The 16920-nt window shown below is 43.9% G+C and overlaps 1 protein-coding gene across 1 annotated transcript in view; it reads right to left on the bottom strand.

Annotated features, from left to right (window-relative positions):
* Window positions 1-16920, bottom strand: part of TMEM132D (transmembrane protein 132D) — an 896163-nt gene that overhangs the window by 707047 nt on the left and 172196 nt on the right. The window lies entirely within an intron of this gene.

Below are 16920 nucleotides of genomic sequence, written 5' to 3'. Positions count from 1 at the left end.
ATTCAGGCACCCGCTTTCCATGTCTCTGCTTGAGACAGGCTTGGACTTGGGACCTTTTGTTGCAATGTATGCGCCTGGACACACCTCTCCTCCAGCAACAAAATACAAAGAAACTATATGGGATTAAAAATAACTGGAGCAAATTCTGGACAAAGGATACAAGAAGACCAATAGACACCTACTGCCGCTTCTGAAGAGTCCGGAGCAAATGCGGGCTACTGCGCAAGTCCCCTGCACACAACATCGCCAAAGGTGGGGCGAAACACCTGAGCCGCCCTTTCAGCCTGACCCCTGGACACACCCGTACCCTCACTCCCATAAGGAACCAGCTCGTCCCCACCTCAGGGAGCAAGCCCTGTGCAGCAGAGCCCCCAGTAATGCCTTGCCTGAATTTCTTGTCTGGCCTCTAGTCAATTTCTATTGATTGAGGAAGGCCAAGAACTCTGGTCAGTATCGTGAACATGATAAGAAAACCTGCCCACCACGTAGCCTCTCTGCTGTGTCAGAAATTTCCTCCTTTGTTTTTAGCAATTATAATAGACAAAAGAATGACTTCCCTCCTCTCCACCAACAAATTCACATTCAGATCCTTAGAGTGTGTGAATATGCCACCTTACAGGGCAAAGGAGCTTTACAGATAAGATGGAGTCAAGACTCTTGAGATGGGAGATGCTCCTGGATTATTAAGGTGGGCTCTACGTGATCCCAAGTGTCCTTATCAGAGGGAGGCAAAAGGAGCTACAGTGATCAGTGCATGTTAGACCAGGAAGACCGAGAAGAGCCAGGAGCCAGAGGGCAACTTCTAGAAGCTGAACAAGGAAGGAAGCAAACACTCCCCTGGAGCCTGCAGAAGCAATAGAGCCTTGCTGACACCGTGATTTTAGCTCACTGAAACCCATTTCAGACTTCTGACCTCTGGAAATGCAAGAGGGAAAAAACATGTGTTTAAAGCTATGAAATCTGTGGAAATTTGTGAAGCCACATCAGGTAATTAATCCAGGTATTTACCATGTTGTAAATTGTCTGAGGGCTATGAAGTCAGACTCTGTGTTGTGTGAGTAAATAATTTCATCTCCAGTATATAAACACTGAGAATATACAAAATGGAATATTACTCAGCCATAAAAAAGAATGAAATAAGTGACTTGCTGCAACATGGATGGACCTAGAGATTATCATACTAAATGAAGTAAGACAGAAAAAGAAAGACAAATATCATATGATATCACTTATATTTGGAATCCAAAAAAGTGATACAAATGAACTTATTTGCAAAAAAAAAAAAAAAACCAGATGCACAGACACAGAAAACAAACTATGGGTAAACAAAGGGGAGAGGCAGCAGGGTGAATAAATTAGAAGTTTGGGATTCAGAGGTATAAAGACAGATGAACAGCAAGGTTCTACTGTATAGCACAGGGAACTATACTCAACATGTTTCGATAACCCTGGTGAAAAACAGAATCTGAAAAAGAATATATATATATATATATGTATACATATACACACACACATATATATACAAACTCAATATATATATTGAGCAAACTCTGGGAGATAGTGGAGGACAGGGAAGCCTGGCATGCTACAATCCACTGGGTTGCAAAGAGTTGGACATGACTTAGTGACTGAACTACAACAGCATACACATATATAAGATCGAATCACATTGCTGTACACCTAAAACTAACACAACATTGTACACCAACTGTACTTCAATGAAAGAAAATCATCTTCCTCATCTGTGCAATGGGGGTAATAGCAGTTGCTAGCCAATGGGCTATTTTAAAGATTACTGGTGGCGTTAGTGGTAAAGAATCCACCTACCAATGCAGGAGATATGAGAGACATGGGTTCGATCCCTGGGTCAGGAAGATCCCCTGGAAAAAGGCATGGTAACCCATTCCAGTAATCTTTCCTGGAGAATCCCATGGACAGAGGAGCCTGGCAGGCCTTGGTCCACAAGGTCGCAAAGAGTCAGGCACGACTAAGCAACTTAGCTCATGGCACATTCTTCAAACAATGCCCAGCACATATCAATGTTAACTATCACTATTCTACTGAATGTCAATTTTCACTGTTTAATATTGCAAATTCTACAAAGTTAGGATAGCTCGGGGATGTACTTTCCTCAGCTCTGTGCTGAAACTATTATTGTTACATTTCAAGATTCTACTCCAGGATCTCATGTGCCTGAATGATTCCTATTTAATGATTAAAAGTGGGTGGGGAGGGAGATTTTATATAGCCCGCAGCAAGAGGAGACAGGCTGAAACGAAGCCTGTGACAAATATATATGTCTGTGCGTAATTGGAAACTGCAGTGCTAAATGTAGAGATTACGTATTTGCAGCCTTGCATATATCCCAATGTCTAAAAGCTCTCCAGGCTTTAAGAGCTGAGCTTGAGTGAGACAAGTGGAGGGTCCAGGTTCAAAACACAAGGAGGCCTCCACTGCCCAGCACAATCCCTGGACTTCAAGAGCTGGACTGAGTGCCAGGGCACCATATTGGACTCACCCTGGTCCCATCCTGAGCAGACCCCAGTGAGGAGGAAATCCCCAAATTGGAGACTCATAAAGACCTAGGGGGAAACACGCAATGGCATCCAGACAGGGAAGTTGGATTCATCTACATAACATCACCTTCAAAACCAATCAGGAGAACTGGCTGGAAGTGTTGGGTAAGCAAAGCTCTATCACAGCATTTGCTTATCTTTAGACAACTTCCTTGCAATAGTGATGCTTACAAATGGATGATAGACAGACAGGCAGACAGATACGTTGTTATTGTTTAGTCCCTGAGTTTACTCTTTGGCAAACCCATGGACTGTAGCCCACCAGGTTCCTCTGCCCATGGGATTTCCCAGGCAAGAATACTGGAGTGGATTACCATTTCCTTTTGCAGGGGATCTTCCTGACCCAGGAACTGAACCCATGTCTCCTGCCACTGCAGGCGGATTCTTTACCACTGAGCCACCAAGGAAGTCAGATAGATACATACATACACACATAGATGATGGATGGATGGATGCAAAGGCAGAGATATAGATGACAGTCAGATGCATAGATGGCTGGATAGATAGATAATAGAGGGATGGGGAGGTAGGTACATAGACAGATAGATAAGATAGACATAGATACACTTCCCTGGCGGTACACTGGTTAAGACTCGGTGCTTCCACTACATGGGGCATGCGTTCAACCCCTGGTTGAGAAACTTAGATCCTGCATGCTGCAAGGTGTGGCCAAAAAAATATATATAGATGATAGATGGACAGATGGTTGGACATATGTATAGACAGATAGATAGGCAGATAGACAGACAAGTGGATGTCTATCTATCTATAGACATCCACAAACACAGATCTGGTCATTTTCCCAAGACCCCAGATGGTCCAGCCCAGGGATCTGGGGATGTCTTCCAGGCCATGTGGTAGTCGTTACCTTCTCACAACCAGCCCACCTGGATGGCCCTCTCACTCCACCCATTCCCCAGCATCTTCTGGTCCTGCTGCTCTAAGCTAGGAGGTGGAGCCCAGACTGCTGGATAGCTTTCTGGAGCTCTCTCACTAATCTAATTGCTTTTTCTTCATTTAAAAATGGAGATCCTAACAGTGGCAAGATGAAACCACACAAGTTAAGGTCTGTCTGTGTCCAGGGCTTACAGTCAGTTCTGGCGTGTGAATGACAGCTGGCAAATGTCAGCTATTAGTATCATCATAAAGAACAGCAGCTGGGCTGCTCCTGCCTGCAGGTCCCTCAGGACAGAGAACACACGGAACGCGCTCAATATGACATATGCTAAAAAAACAAAACAAAACAAGGAGCAAATTAATGAGCTTGAGGGGTGACTTTCAAAGGTAAGGATGATGGAAATTGTTCACATGTGTAGAGTGAAGGTCTCTGATTCTTTTAGCCCATAAACCATTCTTCCCCACCTCCAAACAGACCTACCCAGCCCCACTGAGTAAGGATGCTGAGGACACTCTTAGGAGGGCCAGGGGTGGGCAGAGCTCACAGAGGGCGTGCCCATCAGTCAGGAACCTGCCCCAGGGGAGTGAGTGAGGCCAAGGATCCAGCTTTCCAAGACTGAGAACAACATCTACGGATGAATGAAAAGAAGTCAACTAATCAACTTTTTCAGGTAGAGGAGGGACACTTACAAGGGCTTTGGTGAAACAAGAGGTTTGAACAATCCAATCAGGGAAGCCAGGATGACTGGAACACAGGGAGGTGGGCTGATACCAGCTCATGCACAACCTTGCAGGTCAAGAACCTGCATCTTCTCTTGACCACAATGAAGCCATCAAAGGATGACTTCTGGAGATGACACTGGAGAGAGAGTCTTCCCTGGTGGTCCAGGGATTAAGAATCCACCTTGCAATACAAGGGATATGGGTTTGATCCCTGGTCAGGGAACTAAGATCCCACGTGCTGCATAGCAACTAAGCTGAGTGTGCCAGCTACTGAGCTCACACAATCCAAAGCCCATAAGCCACAGTGAAGACCCTGCATGTCACAACTAAAACCCAATGCACCTAAATAAATGAATGGGAGAGAGAATTGATTTCATGTGCCCTGAAAATCACTCCTGCTGCTGGGAGGGGAATGGGTTGCAAGGAGCCAGGAACAGAACTGGGGTGGATCCATGTGGACACTAACAAGGAAGAAAGATGCCAACAACCTGTACCAATGTAGTGAAACTGGATATAGGGAGATGTCATTGGGCTCACAGCTGACTCGTTGGAAAAGACTCTGATGCTGGGAAAGATTGAAGGCAAAAGGAGAAGAAGGTGGCAGAGGATGAGATGGTTGGATGGCATCACCAACTCAATGGACACAAACTTGGGCAAACTTCAGGAGATAGTGAGGGACAGGGAGGCCTGGTGTGCTGCAGTCCGCGGGATCACAAAGAGTCAGATGCGACTGCGTGACTGAACAGTGACAAAACTTTGGGCTCAAAACACATTAAGGAGAACTTTGGGCTCAAAACACATGAAGGAGAACTCAGGACTTGAAAAGAACCCTAAAGCATGGGAGCGGGCAGTGGGCTGGAGTGCTTTGTAATATTGAACAAAGAATGTTCTATTTTCTTCTCTCTCAATCAAGAAACATTATTTCTCATGTATACACACAAGCCATTTTTGCCGGGAGGAAAGAGGTTTCATCATTTATGTAATCCTTTATTGAAGGCCTCCCAAGGCTGATGATGAGGTAATGAGAGCAAAATGCTTTATACTCTAAAGAGCCCCTGTATAGTGTGGGAGAGACACATGGTCTGGGGAACTTCAGGAAACCACCTGGTCACCCCATGCCTGAAATTGCTTCTCCTGCAGCCTCCCCGGCTTTGTGGACAGAGCCCCATCCTTCCCTCGGTCGGGGCCCTCAAACACTCTTGATCTCAGTCAGTCAGTTCATGTCCAACTCTTTGCAACCCCATGGACTGCAGCACGCCAGCCTTCCCCATCCATCACCAACTCCCAGAGCCTGCTCAAGCTCATGTCCATCAAGTCGGTGATGTCATCCAACCATTTTATCCTCAGTTGCCCCCTTCTCCTCCCGCCTTCAATCTTTCCCAGCATCAGGGTCTTTTCCAAGGAGTCAATTCTTTGCATCAGGTGGCCAAAGTACTGGAGCTTCAGCTTCAGCATCAGTCCTTCCAATGAATACCCAGGACTGATCTCCTTTAGGATGGACTGGTTGGATCTCCTTGCAGTCCAAGGGACTCTCAAGAGTCTTCTTGAACACCACAGTTCAAAAGCATCAATTCTTCGGTGCTCAACTTTTCTTTATGGTCCAACTCTCACATCCATACATAACTACTGGAAAAACCATAGCTTTGACTAGATGGACCTTTGTTGGCAAAGTAATGTCTCTGCTTTTTAATATGTGATCTAGGTTGGTCATAGCTTTCTTCCAAGGAGCAAACATCTTTTAATTTCATGGCTGCAGTCACCATCTGCAGTGATTTTGGAGACCCCAAAAATAAAGTCTATCATTGTTTCCATTGTTTCCCAATCTATTTCCCATGAAGTGATGGGACTGGATGCCATGATCTTCATTTTTTGAATGTTGAGCTTACTTCAGCAACAAAATAGAGGCTTGTAAATCAAAAGAGGCAGGGAGCAACAGTGGCTCTCTCTGCCTGTTAAAATGAAATGCTGTTTCAAAATACAATTGAGTCCAAAGCATCTCCCTATGGTTCTGATTTGCATTTCTCTTAGGATGAAAAATGCTGAGCATCTTTTCATGTACCCGTTGGCCATTTGATTATTTCCTGGTTAACTTTCCAAAATCAAGAGTTTCAAGTTTAGAAATCATGTCGGGGCCTCGTTCCCACTCAGCCAGGACTGAACATCCGCTACTCTCATGGGCATATTCCCGCATATTCCCCCATCCTTCATGTGTCCCATCACTTCCTGCCTTTCCCAGGCGCCCTGCACTCATCAATTTCCTTGTAGGCATGGATTCAGGGCCCTGCCTTTTAAATGCTGGTTGGAAGTCATTTGCCAAGGCTGTTATCACTCACACACACAGAACTGCTTGTTTGTTTTTGCATTACATGTAGACTAACAAGACTATGTCTGCATCTACTGAACAGGATTTGCAACTTCAGTAAAAACACCATGATGATTTTGTTACTGGAAACATTGGCTGAAACCATTCTCCCTACACAGGCACCACAGTAACCATTTGCATGAGTTATTTTACAAAAGGAGGTCCTGGTAAGGAATATGGAACTAACAAGCCACCACCAACCGGAAGAATTCAGGAAAGATCAAAAGGAGATTCCACATGTCTTACCAACCTCCCAGAATCCTCCTCACTGGAATCACCTTGGCTGAGTGATGTGCACACCACAAGGAAGGAACCTGAGTCACGGTGATTGGCCAGAGACAACCTAGAAACTAACTCTATCACCATAAAACCCAAGGCTGTGAGCCATGTGGCAGAGCAGTTCTCCTGGGTTCACTTACCCTGCTGCTCTCACTCAGCCCAGGCACGCCTTCCCAGTGAAGTCTCTTGCTTTGTGAGCACAAGTGTCTGCTCAGACAATTCATTTCCAAGTGTTAGACAACAGCCCACTCTTGGGCCCTGGAAGGGAGGGCGTCCCCAGCTTCCTGCAATAATTTTGTATTGTGTTAAAGCATTTTCCTAAGAAACCTTAAGGGCACTTCCAAATAGATTTGCTGGACAGAAAACTTGTCTTAGTATAATTTCACTCTTTCACTTTGCTGTCCTCACTCAGCCTTGTGATCTTAATTAAAACCAATCTCATCAGAGACTAATTCATACATTAATCTTGCATGATGCATCGCCAAACTTCAGTTATTATTTGCTTGATAGAATCCTAATTCTTTAAAATGATGAGGAGAGAAACATCAATTTGCAACTGCTCTGTCCCTGTGCCACCCCCCTATGACATTCCTGCTAAGATTTTTTTAAGTGGATTATAGTTCACCTTATCAGATATGGGGGAAAAAAAAAACAGATGACTTCAGTATTTTTTAAATATTAAAAAGGGGGGTTAAAAGTTTACTATATTTTAAATGCTTAACTTTACAATTTTACATTCCTACACACACACACAATGTGTGTGTTCCATCGCTGGAAGATAACTCAAAATATATCAAATGTAACAAATACCAAGGATGCGAGACTTAGGTCCAGTGGCACCTCATATATTGTCCTCTTACATCCTAAGAAAAGATGTCAATATCTTGACAGCAGGAATTTTTGAAGGAAGAGCCAGCAAATCAAACTTTCATGTCTCAGAACATTGGGAAAAATAAACTTTAAACTCTCTGTGGCTAGATAAGCTCTATCAAATTACCCTTTGACATTATTTGGAAACTTCAAGACTCTCTAATATTGCAACCAGAGGTTTTGGCTGACTTAAACACAACTCAGGACACTCCGGCTGTAAGCAGGAGCAGCAGAGTCCCTAACGTGCAAATCAGAGAGATTTGAAAGGCTCCTGGGGTTGGTCACTGTTATACTGTTATTTATAAGAATAAATATACATTTGGCCTTTCTCTACATTTCTGGCATAAAGCTTCTAAAACTCCTGGAATTTACTGTTAGAAGAGGTGTAAAGATATCTTTTGTTATTGATATATTAATGAGATGACTTTGGGACACATCTAAGGGTGGTGGCTGGTTGCCAGTGGAGCCAACCATCTGACTGGAGGATTGGGGCTCTCAGTCTCCCTAGCATCCCCTTCACTTTCACGTTTCACTTTCATGCCCTGGAGAAGGAAATGGCAACCCACTCCAGTATTCTTGCCTGGAGAATCCCAGGGACAGGGGAGCCTGGTGGGCTGCCATCTATGGGGTCGCACAGAGTCAGACATGACTGAAGCAACTTAGCAGCAGCAGCAGCAGCATCCCCTACCCAACCCTGACTGCAGGGAAGGGAGAGAGGTTGCAAGTTCAGTCAGTCATCAGTGGTCAATAATTTAATCAATTGCGCCTATGTAATGGAGCTTCCCTGGTGGCTTAGTGGTAAAGAATCTGATTGCAATGCAGGAGATCCAGGAGACATGGGTTTGATCCCCAGGGTTTGGAAGATCTCCTGGAGGAGGGCATAATAACCCATTCCAGTATTCTTGCCTGGAAAATCCCATGGACAGAGGCGCCTGGTGGGCTACAGTCCATGGGATCATGAAGAATCAAATATGACTGAAGCGACTGGGCACACATGCATGCCTATGTGATGTGTGCTGTACGCTGTGCTGAGCCACTCAGTTGTGTCCGACTCTTTGCGACCCCATAGACTGTAGCTCGCCAGGTTCCTCTGTCCATGGGGAATGAAGTCTCCATGAAAACCCAAGAGATACGTATATGTATGTCTGAGTCCCTTCACTGTTCACCTGAAACTATCACAACACTGTTAATCAGCTATACTTCAATACAAAATTTAAAAAAAAATTAAAATAAACGCAAGAGGACTAGACTGGGAGAACTTTGGGGCTGAGAACACTTAGAAGCCTGGGCATCGCGGTGCCTGAAGAGCTCTGTACCCTTCCCCCACCTTGCTCTGGGCTCTTCAGTCTGTCTGTTCCTGAGTTATAGCCTTTTATAATAAACCAGTAATCTATGAGTAAAACGTCTCTCTGGATTCCATGAGTCGCTCCAGCAAGTTAATTGAGCCCACGGAGGAGAGGTGTCATTGGTACCTACAATCTATAGCCAGTCGGTCACAGGCAACAGATGACCTGGGGTGGGGCTGTCTCATGGGACTGAGCCTTTAACCTCTGAGGTCTGATGCTGTCCGCCTGGTAGATAGGGTCAGAACTGAGGTGAATCGCAGGACATTCAGCTGGCGTGGGAACAACTGCCACCCCAACACACTCTTCCTTGGAACTGGTCTCAGAACAGCAGTCACGGAAACAAAACTCCACCTGGAAAGGACAGAACCCTGAGCAGCTTTGGAGATTCAGGCGTGAGAACCAAGGAAATCATGTCCAAGATGCCCCAGTTTTGATAAAATAAAGCCCTACCACTTCTGGGTGTTTTTTGTCCCTCCGCTGGGAAATAACGTCTTACTGGTCCAGTGTTGGCAAGACTAGCTGCCCTGGCCAGGAGAGGTGAGGTGTCTTAATAATTCCACCAAAAAGAATAATAATAATAATTCCACCAAGCCTGTATCTGAAGGAGACAGTATGGTACCCAAAGCAACTAGTCGGAGGTTGTTGGATGAACGGAGCGTGGATGTTGGACAGGCAACAGCCACAGACCTCCATCAACCTGTCTGTTAACATTTAACTTTCAGGACCCAAGGGTATGGCTACTTGTTCTTTTTTTATAAAGGAATCTTTTATAAAAAATCTTTTATAAAAGATTTCACGTATAGTTGTTGTGCATGCATGTCCAGTTGTGTCTGACTCTTTGCCACCAGCCCGCCAGGCTGCTCTGCACGAAATTTTCCAGGCAAGAATACTGGGGTGGGTCACCATTTCCTACTCCAAGAGATCCTCCTGATCCTGTGTCTCTTGCATTGGCAGGCAGATTCTTTTACTACTGAGTCACCTGGGAAGCCCATATATATATGCATGTATGTATAAGCTGTATGTATTACATGCCTTCAGAGAAGGCAATGGCACCCCGCTCCAGTACTCTTGCCTGGAAAATCCCATGGACAGAGGAGCCTGGTAGGCTACAGTCCGTGGGGTCGCTAAGAGTTAGACACGACAGAGCGACTTCAGTTTCACTTTTCACTTTCCTGCTTTGGAGAAGGAAATGGCAGCCCACTCCAGTGTTCTTGCCTGGAGAATCCCAGGGATGGGGGAGCCTGGTGGGCTGCCGTCTCTGGGGTCACACAGAGTCAGACACAACTGAAGTGACTTAGCAGCAGTAGCAGCATAAGCTGTAATGCACAGCATGTGGGATCCTACTAGTTTCCTGATCAGGGATTGAACCCATGACCCCTGTGGTGGAAGTACAGTCTCAACCACTGGACTGCCAGGGAAATCCCACGGTTTCTTGTTCTTGATGAGGGTTTGCTCAAGGCAAGCAGTAGTGAAACTTCTCTCTAAAAAAACCTAGAGATGGTTATTTAAACAGAGGCTTCTCTGTAAACCCAGATTTACTGGAAACATTTCTATCAGTGCAGCTATCCTCAGAACTTAAGGATACGATGCTTCCAAATTTCCTTTGATTTGCACCTCGCACTAACATCAGGGCCCGCTCCCCGCAACAGACTGAATACCCCACAGGCATCCTTTCTCATCATCATTGCTCTTGTCTGAAAAGTGCCAAAAGCACTCAATATCGAAAAATTCACAAAACACAATGCAATATATAAAGTCCTTTAAAGCCAATAGCTCTTGCATTATTCAGATCTGAAAGAAATCAGAAAGAATCTTTTCCCCTAAACTTCATCCAATTGATTTAAAGAAAGAATTATTTTTTTATAGGCCTTCCAAATGTCCTCCAAATTACAAAGAGATTCCGGTAAAAATACGGCAGATCAAGTCCTGGATTTTCACAAATCAGTAAGCGCATTTATTTAAACAATGTAGAATAATTTGAAATGCTTTCTTTCCCTGAAAAATAAGGGTAGACTGACAAGTTAATTGAAAAAAGACATACACACTCATACACAATCACACGATGTTCAGCAAGTACTGGAAATGACACACTTAGAAATCATCAGTTTCAACAAAAGGAAATTAAAGAAGCCCATTTCCTGTGTGTTTTCTGTTACATAAGGCACATTTATTCCCTTGATGACTATATATATAACTCTCTACTGGTGCAGGGCACTCTGGTAAGTGTAGTGGAAAAATATTTTTGATCGTTACTTGATACATCCCTCCCTATAATTCTTTTCTCATCTTTGTCATAACATTTTATTTTATTCTTTCCCTTGGTGCCTCCCTCCCGCCCCTCGCCCCAAACACTCTCTCTATCAGATCCTGATACTACCAGGCCACAAATTCCCAATTCACTTGTAGCATAAATGCAATGAATAAAAGCAAAACCTTAGCTTCTGAGTGTAAGAAACTCAGGTCAACCCAGCCCTATACAATATAGATTTTGAAGAATCGGTCCTTTATTCAAACAATTAGAGGATAATTTTCTGATTCAAGGAAGGGGAACAGATACAAAGCAAAGAAGAAGAAAATATACATTAGGAAGAGATTCAATGAAATGGTATTTGAATCTGCCTGCTCTTCAGAATTGCCTCAAAGGGCAGGTGGAGTGAGGTGAGATAGAATCTCACCCCGCTTCAAATATATTGGAAGATCTCTCAGCAGAAGCCATCTGTGCCTTAAATTTCCATGGAAAATCTTGGGTGTCCAAACCTATCAGAATCCCCTACTCTTCCATGGGAAGAAAACCAAAGAACTAATACAAACAGCTGTTAAGTAAGGAAGTTTGGGAAACTGAAGCAACACCACTAACAGTCTGTTTGACCCCAAAGAAGAACAGGAGAGCTAGTCCGCAAGGGGTTCATGCTCTGCTGGAATAACGAGTCTAGATGAAGGGACACCATGGTAGAATGACATCTGGACCAGGCAGCCAGAGAGCAAACACGGAGGTGATGTTCTCAGAAGATGCGAGTATGGATGCAGAAGCGCTAAGGGCTGAAACCCAGCTGAGATAACATGCATCTAGCTTAAGCCCCGTGACCTGGGACTCAGATCCCACCCAAGGGGAAAAAAGAGGAGGCCGGAAAATCTTCAAGGATTATATATACTGCAGTGCTTCTACATTTGGTGAAGTAGCCTGAAAAATCACCTCCATTAAAGGGAGTGGGATGAACATAAAGACTAAAGAGACAGGGATTCTGCCTTTAGTAGCTTATCGTCTAGATGAAGACCAAGCACTTATAAAATTGAGAAACATTCTAACTTAACACTTACACAGGGACTGGAGGCATCTTGTGATATCTTAAGTAAACAGAGCAGAAATGGGTTTAGGAAATCTGCCACATTGTTCAGCAGGACAACACAGAGATATACGGGCATTTTCCAATCACAATGACACTTCTGTTAAGAAATACTGTCCAGGGACTTCCCTATTGGTCCAGTGGCGAAGACTCTGTGCTCCCAAAGCAGGGGACCTAGGTTCAATCCCTAGTCAGGGAACAAGATCCCACATGCTGCAAATAAGACCTAGCATGGTCAAATAAATAAATTTTGTTTTCTTTAAAAAGAAATATTGTCCAAAACCTGGAAACAAGACAAGAGCATGACTTCTGTCCTTCCATTATTATTGGTTAACAGGCTCACCTGAGGGCTGTTTAATTTTCTAGAAGGAGGCACCTATGTTTGGCTTGGCTATTTACTACTGGTTTGGTGTCTGTATACAGTGAAGCTATATATTACTTGGGGTTACAGCTTATTTGCCCTGTAGGGCATAAACCCTCCTTGCAGCTAACTCAGTAGCTCGATATAACATCCCTTTATCGAGTTATCTATAAATATCCAGCTTTTCAAAGTTGACCTTCAAAGGTCTTGAAAGACAACCTTGCCACCTATCCGGTTCCCTCATTAATGAATGAAAGGAATCATGCTCATGTTACAGGTGACACATGTTCATGCATATTTTATTTTCTGGGCATGCTGCACAACTGGTAGGACCTTGAGTGTGTGTGCTCAGCTGTGTCCAACTCTTTGCAACCCCACAAACTGTGGCCCACCAGGCTCCTCTGTCCATGGGATTTCCCAGACAAGAACCCTGGAGCAGGTTTCCCTTTCCTTCTCCAGGGGATCTTTCCAACCCAGGGATCGAACCCACGTCTTTCACATCTCCTGCACTGGCAGGTGGGCTCTTTACCTCTAGGCCACCTAGGATCTTAGTCCCACTCCAGTATTCTTGCCTGGAAAATCCCATGGACAGAAGAGCCTGGTGGTTGACAGTCCATGGGGTCACAAAGAGTCGGACGCAACTGAGCACACACATGACAGACAGATGTGTCTGTCACGCACAGTGAAGTGAGTCAGAAAGAAAAAACAAGTATCGAATATTAACACATGTATGTGGAATCTAGAAAAACAGTACAGACGAACCTATTTTCAGGGCAGGAATAGAAAAAAAGACTTGTGGACACACAGGGGAAAGGGGTGGGTGAGATGTGCTGGGAGAGATTAGGACTGACATGTATACACTTGTGTGCATTAAACAGATATCCTGTGGGAAGCTGCTGTATAGCACAGGGAGTCCAGCTTGGTGCTCGGTGGTGACCTAGAGGGCTGGGGTGCAGTGGGGAGGTGAGAGGGAAGTCCAAGAGGGAGGAGATATATGTGTACACATAGCTGATTCACTTCACTGTACAGCAGAAACCAATACCACCTTGTAAAGCAACTATACCCCAATTGTTTTTTAAAGGCTTGAAATGGTAAATTTTATGCAATGCATATTTTACCACCATTAAAAATAAAAATTCAAAAAGAAAACAGAAAAAGAACAAGTGTTCTAAGGAATGATGTTACACAGTGCTAGAATAATTCAAATCGAGTTTATCACTCACCCAGCTGTCCAGCACGAGGTTCACAGAGCTCCACCATCAACAGTCAGCATGCCACCCTCTGCCTCCTTCTGGGTATGGCTCTGACATTCCCTTCCTTAGTGCACACCACTGTCCCTCACCCTCTCCAAGCACCTCTTCCTCCTCCTCTCATCTCCCCTTCATCCCTTTCCCAACTGATGGCTGTTACTTAAAAGACTGCTGCTAAGTCGCTTCGGTCGTGTCCAACTCTGTGCGACCCCATAGATGGCAGCCCACCAGGCTCCGCCATCCCTGGGATTCTCCAGGCAAGAACACTGGAGTGGGTTGCCATTTCCTTCTCTAATGCAGGAAAGTGAAAAGTGAAAGTGAAGTCACTCAGTCGTGTCCAACTCTTTGCGACTCCATGGACTGCAGCCCACCAGGCTCCTGCACCATGGGATTCTCCAGGCAAGAGCGCTGGAGTTGGGTGCCATCGCCTTCTCCTACTTAAAAGACACTCGGTCTTTATTGAAACAGATATGTGGATTCAACACACACAAGAATTATTTTTAGGGGGCAGATTCTTTTTATTCTTTCAATTTAATTTTTATTTCCTATTTATTTCATACCTCATATTTAATTTTTATTTCATAGTTGATTTACAATGCTGTGTTAGTTTCAGGTGTACACCTAAGTGATTCAGTTATACATATAAATACATCCATTCTTTTTCAGGTTCTTTTCCCATGCCCATTATTAACCAATATTGAGCACAGTTTCCCTGAGCCATACAGTAGGTCCTAGTTATTCATCTATTTTTTATATAGCAATGTGTATCTGTTCATCTCAAATTCCCAATGTATCCCTCCTCCCCATCTTTCCCCTTTGGTAAGCTTAACTTTGTTTTGAAGTCTGTGAGTCTGTTTCTGTTGTATAAATCAGTTCATTTGTATCATTTGCTTAGATTCTACATATAAGTGATGTCATACGATATCTGTCCTTCTCTTTCTGACTTGTTTCACTTAGTATGATACTGTCTAGGTCCATCCGTGTTGCTGCAAATGGCATTACTATGCTCTTTTTTATGGCTGAGTAGTATTCCATTGTAAACATGTATCACATCTTCTTTATCCGTTCCTCCATCAATGGACATGCACATTGCTTCCATGCCTTGGCTATTGTGAATAGGGCTGCTATGAATATTGGGGTGCATGCATCTTTTCACACCACACACAAAAATTTGGTTGCCATAATCATGAAAATAAATGCAAGCCAAAGTCAGAGTCAAGGGAAAAGCAGACCACTATCCAGATGTGCTATTTAACCTATCATTTATCAGATGCTCTCTAAAGTTTTCACATTAAAAATGAGCTTTAAAGGTAGCCCCCATTTTCCAGGAGGGAGATTCTGCCATTATCTCAAAAATTAACAGCACCTATGGGAAAACACGATCTTGGTGTTAAGAATAATCCAGTATGAGATGTCTTCTTTTTTTTCCTTTCATCTCATGCTTTGGCAGAGGGGTCACTGCTGAAAGGTTGCCAGTTTAGTTTGTTCTGACTATATGTCTGTGGATTCAAATACCATCTATATGCCAATGACTCAAAAATTCAAAATCTCAGCCAAAATCCTGCCTGTGAGCTTCAGACCTTTGTATCTAGCTGCCTACTCACCAGGTTCTTATGGATGTCTTGCTGGCATCCCAAATGCAACTTGTCCAAAGCCAGCCTCAAGATTGCTCCGGCCCCAACCTGCTTCTTGGCCAAAGTTTGTTGTCTAAGCAGAGAATGGGAATCTTGGGGACCTCCTTGTCACTTTCTTTTCTTTCAACCTCAGCGTCATTCATTTGCCAAGTTCTCTTAAATCCATCCAGTCCTCTCCACTGTCATCACCCCGATCCAAATTGCCTTCCAATGCAATGAAAGTAAACTACTGTTTCTCTCTCTCCCCACCCCCCGCTTTTTTTTTGACCACACCTTACAGCTTGTAGAATTTAGTTCCCCAGTTCAGTTCAGTTCAGTTCAGTCACTCATTTGTGTCTGACTCTTTGCGACCCCATGAACTGCAGCACGCCAGGCCTCCCTGTCCATCACCAACTCCCAGAGTTCACCCAAACCCATGTCCATTGAGTCGGTGATGCCATCCAGCCATCTCATCCTCTGTCGTCCCCTTCTCCTCCCGCCCCCAATCCCTCCCAGCATCAGAGTCTTTTCCAATGAGTCAACTCTTCGCATGAGGTGGCCAAAGGATTGGAGTTTCAGCTCCCCGACCAAGGATCAAATTTGCACCCACTGCAGTGGAAGCACAGAGTCATAACCACTGGACTTCCAGGGAAGTCCCTGTTTGTTTCTCTTTAAGGGAAACATGATCATGCCTCACCTTGGCTGAAAAGCTTGCAACAGTATCCACAGCTCAGGAAAAAGCCATGACGTGTCCACCCTGCACTTCCTGTGCCTCCTACTAACAGTCCTTCTCACCACCTGCTCCCCTGCCCTCTCTGTGTTACGTACATGGGCTTTTCTTAATTTAGACTATTTCTCTATTTCTGAGCTCAAATAGCTGAATTTGTGTAAATTTTTATTCCTTGTTTTCATTTTATTGTTTTTATTGAAGTATAATTGATTTACAATGCTATGTTAATTTCTGCTATACAGCAAAGTGATTCATATACACAAATATATATATATGTATGTGTATATATATATATATATAGAGAGAGAGAGAGAGAGAGTGCCATGGAAGCAACCCAAATGTCCGTTGACAGATGAATAGGTAAAGGAGATGTGGTACATGTACATAATGGAATATGATGGAATATTACTCAGTCATAAACAAAACAATAATGTCATTTGCTGCAACATGGATGGACCTAGAGATTATTATACTCAGTGAGCTAAATCAGCTAGAGAAAGACAAATATCATATGATATCACTTGTACTTGGAATCTAAAAAAACACAAAATGATACAAATGAACTAATT

The sequence above is a fragment of the Bos grunniens genome, chromosome 17 (genome assembly GCF_055505025.1).
Source record: "Bos grunniens cultivar Pamir isolate PY7600 chromosome 17, Bosgru_T2T1.0, whole genome shotgun sequence".
In the NCBI taxonomy this organism is placed as follows: domain Eukaryota; kingdom Metazoa; phylum Chordata; class Mammalia; order Artiodactyla; family Bovidae; genus Bos; species Bos grunniens.
The sequence above is the reverse complement of the archived record's forward strand: the minus strand, read 5'-3'. Positions and strand labels throughout refer to the sequence as shown.